This window comes from Penaeus monodon, chromosome 4 (genome assembly GCF_015228065.2).
Source record: "Penaeus monodon isolate SGIC_2016 chromosome 4, NSTDA_Pmon_1, whole genome shotgun sequence".
In the NCBI taxonomy this organism is placed as follows: domain Eukaryota; kingdom Metazoa; phylum Arthropoda; class Malacostraca; order Decapoda; family Penaeidae; genus Penaeus; species Penaeus monodon.
The window spans coordinates 53,068,442-53,075,941 of record NC_051389.1 but is presented as its reverse complement, the minus strand read 5'-3'; the positions used below and the strand labels follow the sequence as shown (position 1 = coordinate 53,075,941).

The 7,500-nt window shown below is 39.9% G+C and overlaps 1 protein-coding gene and 1 long non-coding RNA gene across 5 annotated transcripts in view; one reads left to right on the top strand and one right to left on the bottom strand.

Annotated features, from left to right (window-relative positions):
* Nucleotides 1-103: 103 nt before the first annotated feature.
* LOC119572327 lies at nt 104-2,037 on the bottom strand. The gene is made up of 2 exons (XR_005228710.1): nt 1,926-2,037; nt 104-384 (listed from the first exon to the last, which is right to left on the bottom strand). It is a non-coding gene; the product is annotated as an uncharacterized LOC119572327 (long non-coding RNA).
* LOC119572325 (inverted formin-2-like) overlaps nt 306-7,500 on the top strand; it is a 14,850-nt gene continuing 7,655 nt past the window's right edge. Inside the window, exon 1 of one of the 4 annotated variants that reach the window (XM_037919362.1) lies at nt 306-447. The gene's annotated coding sequence lies outside the window, so the exon portion shown is untranslated. Of the gene's footprint in view, nt 448-1,967; nt 2,105-6,700; nt 7,088-7,500 lie in introns of those variants that run through there. The other 3 variants (XM_037919365.1, XM_037919364.1, XM_037919366.1) reach the window with 3 other exon arrangements.

The window sequence follows — 7,500 nt, the reverse complement described above, 5'->3', positions numbered from 1 at the left end:
TGAAGTCTCTCCTTCTCGTTCCTGAGACATCTTGTACGTATTGTGATTCATCTGTCACGCTAAAATGCGAGAATCATCATATGCATATAATAACAAACTCAGGGTTAATGGCATAAAACTGCTCTATTTATATCAACATTGGGGAAATGTCCTCAAGTTAACAGCGTCACCAATTTTCGTGAAAAAAGATAAAAACGGCAGTAATTCTAGCCGCGGAAACATCGTTGCGCTATAATCTGAGACGAAACGAAAGCGAACGAAACTTCCCAGTGGTGGGCAATGAGGGTGGGTCTGCCATGGGTTTATCGTCTGCTGTAGGTAGTTGGGCTCTCGTGTGGTGCGAGGAAGGGTCCAGATCCGTTTCTTCTCGTGGGTTAATGAAACCTGAAAATTGCCAAGAAAATCTGAATCGTACACAGTACATAAGAAAGAGTTCCTGTATGTGCGGTAAGTGACTTGCGGCCTGGGATGTTGGTTGGTTGCCAGGCAGTGGATAAGTGAGGAATGTGGCCCCCCAAATGTCTGTATGGGAATTATAAGGGTGTAGAAAATATTGGCCTCCTCTTAGAGGCCGGATGATAGTTTCACGTTAATGTGAGCTGTTACAGAAGTATGGATTTTGTTGGAATACCAAGTATGTCGTCCCCACGTTGTTCTGCTAAATCCATTGATTCTGCACTGTGTTTGGTTTTAACATGCAGCGTGCGTGTCCTTTGCAGTGCTGACTTTTATTACAAAAACAAAGGGCGACACAGTACGAGTAGTAAGATTAACAAATGTATGAATCAACTTGGAACTATCTCTGCTAGATATGACATGCAGTCGAGCCATGTTTTCAGCGTCCCAGGGCGGCCTTGTAACGTTCGCTTGAGTGTGTGGGAGGCAAGGGGATGACATAACCACCGGATATGCTTTGTATGTTTCTTGAAATAAACTTGAACAGACCCTCATTATGGCACTATCGTATTCTCATGTCATAGTCGAGAGATAATGTGAAGAGCGCAGAGTTCTGCTGTTACTACTTCTAGTGTTTATGTTCATTGCCTTGGTTACACGTGCAGCTGTGCGTGATTATTAGGGGTTCAGATGTCTAGATGTGCTTAGAATGTTATGGTGATTATGGTTGTTGCCTAAACCAGGAAGTGTAGAAAGGATGTCAAAGGTGAAAATTAGTTTCCGTCGCCCCATTCACGTTGCGCATTCAGTGAATGAAACTGATTTGCATGACCCGATATCCAAGGTTAACGTGTTGACTGCAAGTGAAGTCAAGTAGGTCGGCCAGTATAAAGGTAAATAGAGACTAATAGAGGGATGGACTGCTGTTTACCCGAGAGAATTTGGAATAAATAAGTTGGGTTGTTTACATTGTTAGCATACGTTTCCACCTTGGTCGTTCCTATGCCTTGGGTAGAAATACGTAAATGATAAAGAATGTGAGAATTTGTATCCGAGGAAATGTATGTCAGGCAGCAACATTTTGTTATTGAGCAAGTTCCCCAAGAGAGCAAATCGAAGCATATTTAGTATTACTCGCATACGTAGCAGCGGAGTTCCTGAGAGTCATTGGTTATTGTAATCGACCACAGGTACAAATTTGACCACACACAGCACACCGTGGGACCAATATTCCAAAGCCCTTTTTCATCAATGAGAGTAACAACAGTTGTTCTGGCCATTTCCGTAGTACTGTGCGGAAATTTGATATAGAAAAAAATCGGAAATTCTAGAAGACAACGTCATTAGGCTTATGGTCAAAGCGTTAATGCAGGTGACGTCACGCATCTCGACGTTGTTGTAAGTTTCCGTACTTTTGACATCATTTCCCTAACCTTCACGAAAGGATGTGTTTGTAGAAACGTGGTAATTTTTGTACAGTGTTTGAAATTTCCAAAACGTATAGTGTAAGTGATTCATTCCATACTCACTGGGTGGCTGCGGATGTGCGTGATTTGGTCGGGTTGGTTAGTTATTAAGGGTCCTTGCTATCATGCGTGTTGTCCGTTCCTATACATTCTCGAGATAAGACTCTACTCTATCAGAGCGAAACAGTGTGATTCTTCTAAACATTCGTCATTGGGAGTCAGGCAGCAGAACTGAAAGGTAGGTGAGTGTTCTCAGCGTGTGTGTTTGTGGCAAGAGAACGTGATGTATCATAAATGTTTTGAAATGAACGGTGAACTCTGTGATTTCGACTTTCAGTTTTTTATTATCAACATGTGAAGTGGATATATACAGTACATTATCTCCCATCTCTCCCCCCCCCCCTCCTTCCTCTCTACCCTCTCCCCTACTCATATATGCAAAATCTCTCTCTCTCTCTCTCTCTCTCTCTCTCTCTCTCTCTCTCTCTCTCTCTATTTTCATCTTATCTATATATATATATTATATTATTATATATATATATTATATATATATAATATATATATATATATATATATGTATATAGATTATTATTATATATATATATATTGATATATTATATATATATATATATATATGATATATTTATATATATAGTTATATATATATATTTATATATTAATATTTTATATATTATAATTTATATATATTATAATATATGTATATATTATATATATAATATATATATATATTATATATATATATTATATATATATATATATATACATACACATACATACATACACATACATACACATGCATACACATACATACATACATACATACATACATACATACACACACACATATATACATATACACATACATACATACATACACATATACATATACTTTTATACGTACATTTATCTATTTTATTTATTTATTTATTTATTTATGTGTGGGTGTGTGTCTGTACGTCTCCCGGTCGCTCAGCTTTCCTTCCCATTCATCGGCTGCGTATGTCTGGTTCGGCATCTCAACCCGGGTAATATACCTCCCCAATGCAACCCACGCCCTCCCCGCCTCCCCTCGCGGCGAGTGCTTACGAGTGCTTGCCTTGCCCTTCCATATATGCGAACTCAGAGAGCCGATTTATCAGTTAATAATGAGTTGATGACGCCATGGTGGGCGGGAGTGGAGAGGGGAAACGTTCCTTCAGTTCAGTGTTGACCAGTTAATGATTTTATTGGCCTTTTCATTTTTCAGTCTGCCCCTTTCCTCTATTCGCTCTCTACTCTGTCTCTCTCTCTCTCTCTCTCTCTCTCTCTCTCACTTTGTCTCCCTCCCTCCCTCTCCCTCCCCCCTCTCCCTCTCCCTCCCCCCTCTCCCTCTTCCCCCCTCTCTCTCTCCCCTCTCCCTCCCCCCCTCCCCCTCTCTCTCTCTCTCTCTCTCTCTCTCTCTCTCTCTCTCTCTCTCTCTCTCTCTCTCTCTCCCCACACCACACACGCACACGCACACGCACACACGCACACGCAAACACACGCGCGCGCGCGCACCTTTCTTCCCCCTTCATCTCCCTGTTCTTTACTAAACAGCATTATGTTTATTAGATAACATGGTCTGATATTGACTATTGTAAGTGAGTACCGAAAAAGAACATGGTGAATTTTTCCCTTCCTTTCTTTCGCGACCTGACGACGCTCAGAGAGCCTCTGTCTGTAGTAGTAAACATTTCCTTCCTTTCTTCCTCCTCCGTTTATCTTCTTGAGGAATGAGTTGTATGGCGTGGTCTTGGAGGGGAGATAAAAATATCAAGTCGGTTACAGGTGAGACAGCAGACTATCTGGTGTTATCACCTGTGCGCACCTGTGAAGCCTTAACCTTTGAAGTGCGGAAGCGTCTGTACACGAAGTCATCGCTGCGTTTACAATTCCACGCCATGCCATACGTCTCAGATTGTTTACTCGTGCAGGTGTGACATTACTTCAGGATTTCGTTTGTAAATAATCCAGATTGACAAGATGTGTTTACGTAAAAGGGTGGTCACAGCTTGTTGGAAAGGCATCGCGCCCCGTTTGGTAGGTGAGCGTCTATATTAGGTTGCCATGTTGTTGGCAAATTATTCGTCTTAATACTAGAATCAGTTTTAACTAATTTATAATAATAGTCTTAGTAGAATGCTTATTTTGCTTCATCTAATGCGAAATATAGAAATGTAATATGGAAATGTAAGTATACACTACTTACTGTACAGTAAGCAGTGTATATGTTAAAGTGGGCAGCAGATCGTGTGGTTTGTTCATTTAATAAATAATTTTAATAGGGGAATATACTTTTACCATGTTCCCTTTACAATAAAAACATTACAATGGTATTCGTCGGGCATTCGCGCATGGTCTGGTGCGTTCCAACTATAGGTATCATTTCGAATGAAATTTTGTATTTTTGTAGGCATATATATTGAATTAGATTAAAGGAAATCGATAAGTTTAGGTAAACTAATTCGATAGGTTCTTCGGCTTAAGTTATAACTGCGTTGTCAGATGTTATCCAGATGCAAATTGTCCCCGACTTTCACTGTTCTTGAAGATACCCACCACTTCATCCACCCCCTTTAGGGCCTCATATCCGGTGAACGTTTCTCACAGTAAAATTGTGTGTGGCGAGTTTTCTGCTCATTGGTTCTCGAGATATAGCAGACGGGCGAACCGAAAGGCGTTACCGCACCCCCTCCCCTATGGGAATATATTTGATTACTTTAGCGGCATATTACAGACCTACACCTCTCAAGTACAAAAAACAAGGCCTGCATCCCCATTGTTTTTTAGGTTGACAAAGTGGCCCGCATCCTCCCCCAGTAAAAATCATTAGTCATGCCCCAAAATTCAGAATTGCTTTTATGAGGTAAGGGCAGTCTTTCATGGCTGGAGAAACTTCGTTGGGAGAAACCATGATTTCGATTGTTTCGTGGAGTAAGGAGAGACAAAGATAACCTTTTAAATGTAGATGTATTAAATGTTCCCTCGGGGATTTTCCATAAGACAAGGTTGAAAAATAATGCAAGATTGGCAAGTGTTCATTCTGCGATTATACAAGCGATCGCACTCAGTGTGTCCTCGGAGACCTCCCTACCCAAAGCTGTAACTACGTATCGAATATCAGTTGGTAAAGGGGACTCACTTGCAAAGTCAAAAGGTCTCGTCAATGCAATTCATACGGGGGGGGGGCAAAGGGGTGAAATAAGAAAAAACTACGGTACGTTGTGGAGTGACTACTCTATTTCTGCATCCATAGTTTCCTCCCATTTCTCAAAGAAAATGAAAAATTATATACTGCATCTTGGTTGAGTCTATCAGTCACAATAAATGATGTGGCTTCATATCACCCTCTTTGAGATCTGTTGTAGTTGTCATGTCTTGCAAATCTTCGATTTGACGCTCACCCGCTTTAAATGCATTTCTTGACGCTTTTTCATTATGAAATACTTTGGAATTTAGTAAGTCATACCTGTCACTTAGCCATCTTTCATAACATGTAGTTTGGAATATGTTCAGGCCTGTGATTAATTCATATACTAATCTGATAAGATAGAATGGATTCTCTCGGATTATAATTAGGACTGTCTGTCAGTATGTGCTTTATCAAATGTGTTCATACCTTGCCTATTATAGATTTATGAACCAAAAGTAAGTGATGAAGTGTCGAGCTGATGATCAATACTCTTGGTTCATCCAGCAAACGTTAGTCTGCGTCATGTATGTAGGTGGAGCACGTTTGTTACTTAACTGTGAGAAATGAAGTATACGTCTTAGATGTACTGACTAAGTTGTCTTTCGTACAGCTGCGTTATCTGTTGTCATTCTCTTGTGCAGACTTGGCGTTAAATCTTTAAGTTGCCACTTTTATTAAATTTTTAGGGAATATAACTAATTAAATTATAAATTGCAAGTGTAGTTATCTTGGAAAATGATACACTATTCGGATACTTGGACCTAGCAGCCTCTTTTGTATAAATGGAGCTGGACTCCTGCGTCAGTTTAGCGGAAACGTATTATTGAACTTCAGAAGGAATAAGCTCATAAAAGCAACTGTAAATCGTGCATAAGTACACATGCTGTGATTTCCTGAAAACTTGTTTTACTGGGCAAAAAGCTGGAGAAATCCGGATAATATTTTTTATCAGTAGTAGTATTGGTGATAGTGGTAGTAGTAGTGATTGTAGTAGTAGCAGCAGTAACAGTAGTGTCGTATGGTTTTCACGCCATACAGTCCTGGCCGGCCAGGTGAATCACGCTTTACAGCATTCATATTCGCCGAGAATTCAGCTGTAATCCTCGTCTGGAGCCATGCCAAGACTAAATAGTCCATATCCTGCTGCGGACACATTTCCAGATGATAAGTGCTGCCGTGCAGATCTCCTTTTGGTGATGTTCTCGGTTTTTGTTTCTGATAATTTTCTGATATTTTTTTTCACACCTGTCCTTTTCTGTCTTTGTGCAGCGTTCTGTAGATATTTCCGATATGTTAAAGTTCAAGTCCAAGCACCTAGTGTACTTGTGTCCCTGGGTAGAGTGTTGTCTCTTTCTTATATTACTTATCCCTGATAGGTAATTACTTAATCATCTGCATAGGCATACTCTTGGGAAACATGCATTTGCTGAACGTGGCGTCACACCGTTTTTATTTTTCCATTTTTTGCTAATGTTCCCGTTGATATTTACATACTTGTAGCTACTTCCTTTCATGGGAATAGATATGGTGATTTTTTAGAATGATCCCTCTTCAACATACGGTGTCGTAGGCGGTCTGTGATAACTTTTTTTTACCTGTTTGTATCCGACTACTAGTCTGTTCTGATTTGTTACAGCAGGGACTGAAGCTGTATTTCTGACGTGATCCATAAAACGTTATATGCCTGTGAAGATATTTTTTTTCGAGGGAATCAAAAACAACATTGCATAGATATTATTAGCCAGGAATTTGCTGGGCCTTCTCCATGTTTACCAGGTTTTAGAGATGCTAAGATTCTTGCAGTTCACCTCATCATTAGATAATTACTTTTTTTTATAATATTGATCAGATAGATAGATATCTGTGATCTACGCCCCAGATTATCTGTAAGGTTATCAGTGGCGATATGCGAGTTTCCTGGCCAAGCACTTCCTTTCCTTTCACAAACGAATTGTTTACATAGTCGGCAGGTGTCAAGCGACAAGTTTATCAGGTATGACTGATGGGGCAACCGAGTCTTTATTTATCTCTGACTTTATCTGCAATCAGTCTCACTATCACTTCCTGTCACTCACTCTTTCTCTCTCTCTCTCTTTCTTTCTCTTTCTCTTTCTCTCTCTCTTTCTCCTTCGCTTTCTCCTTCTCGTTCTCTCTCTCTCATTGTATATTTTTTCTTCCCCATCCCTCTTTCAATTCCCCTTCTATTCTCTTCACTTTCCAATTCCGTTTCCACTTCGTGTTTTCTCTTCTTAATTGAACAAAATCTAGTTCATAAGTCTGTATTAGCATGATAGGTTAATTATTGTGGAGCTTGTATGTTATAATAATGGCTGAACATTTATCGGATTAAGCGGCTGTGCGGAATATGAGGGTTTGATCCATAGTGAAATACAGTAGTTTATTACT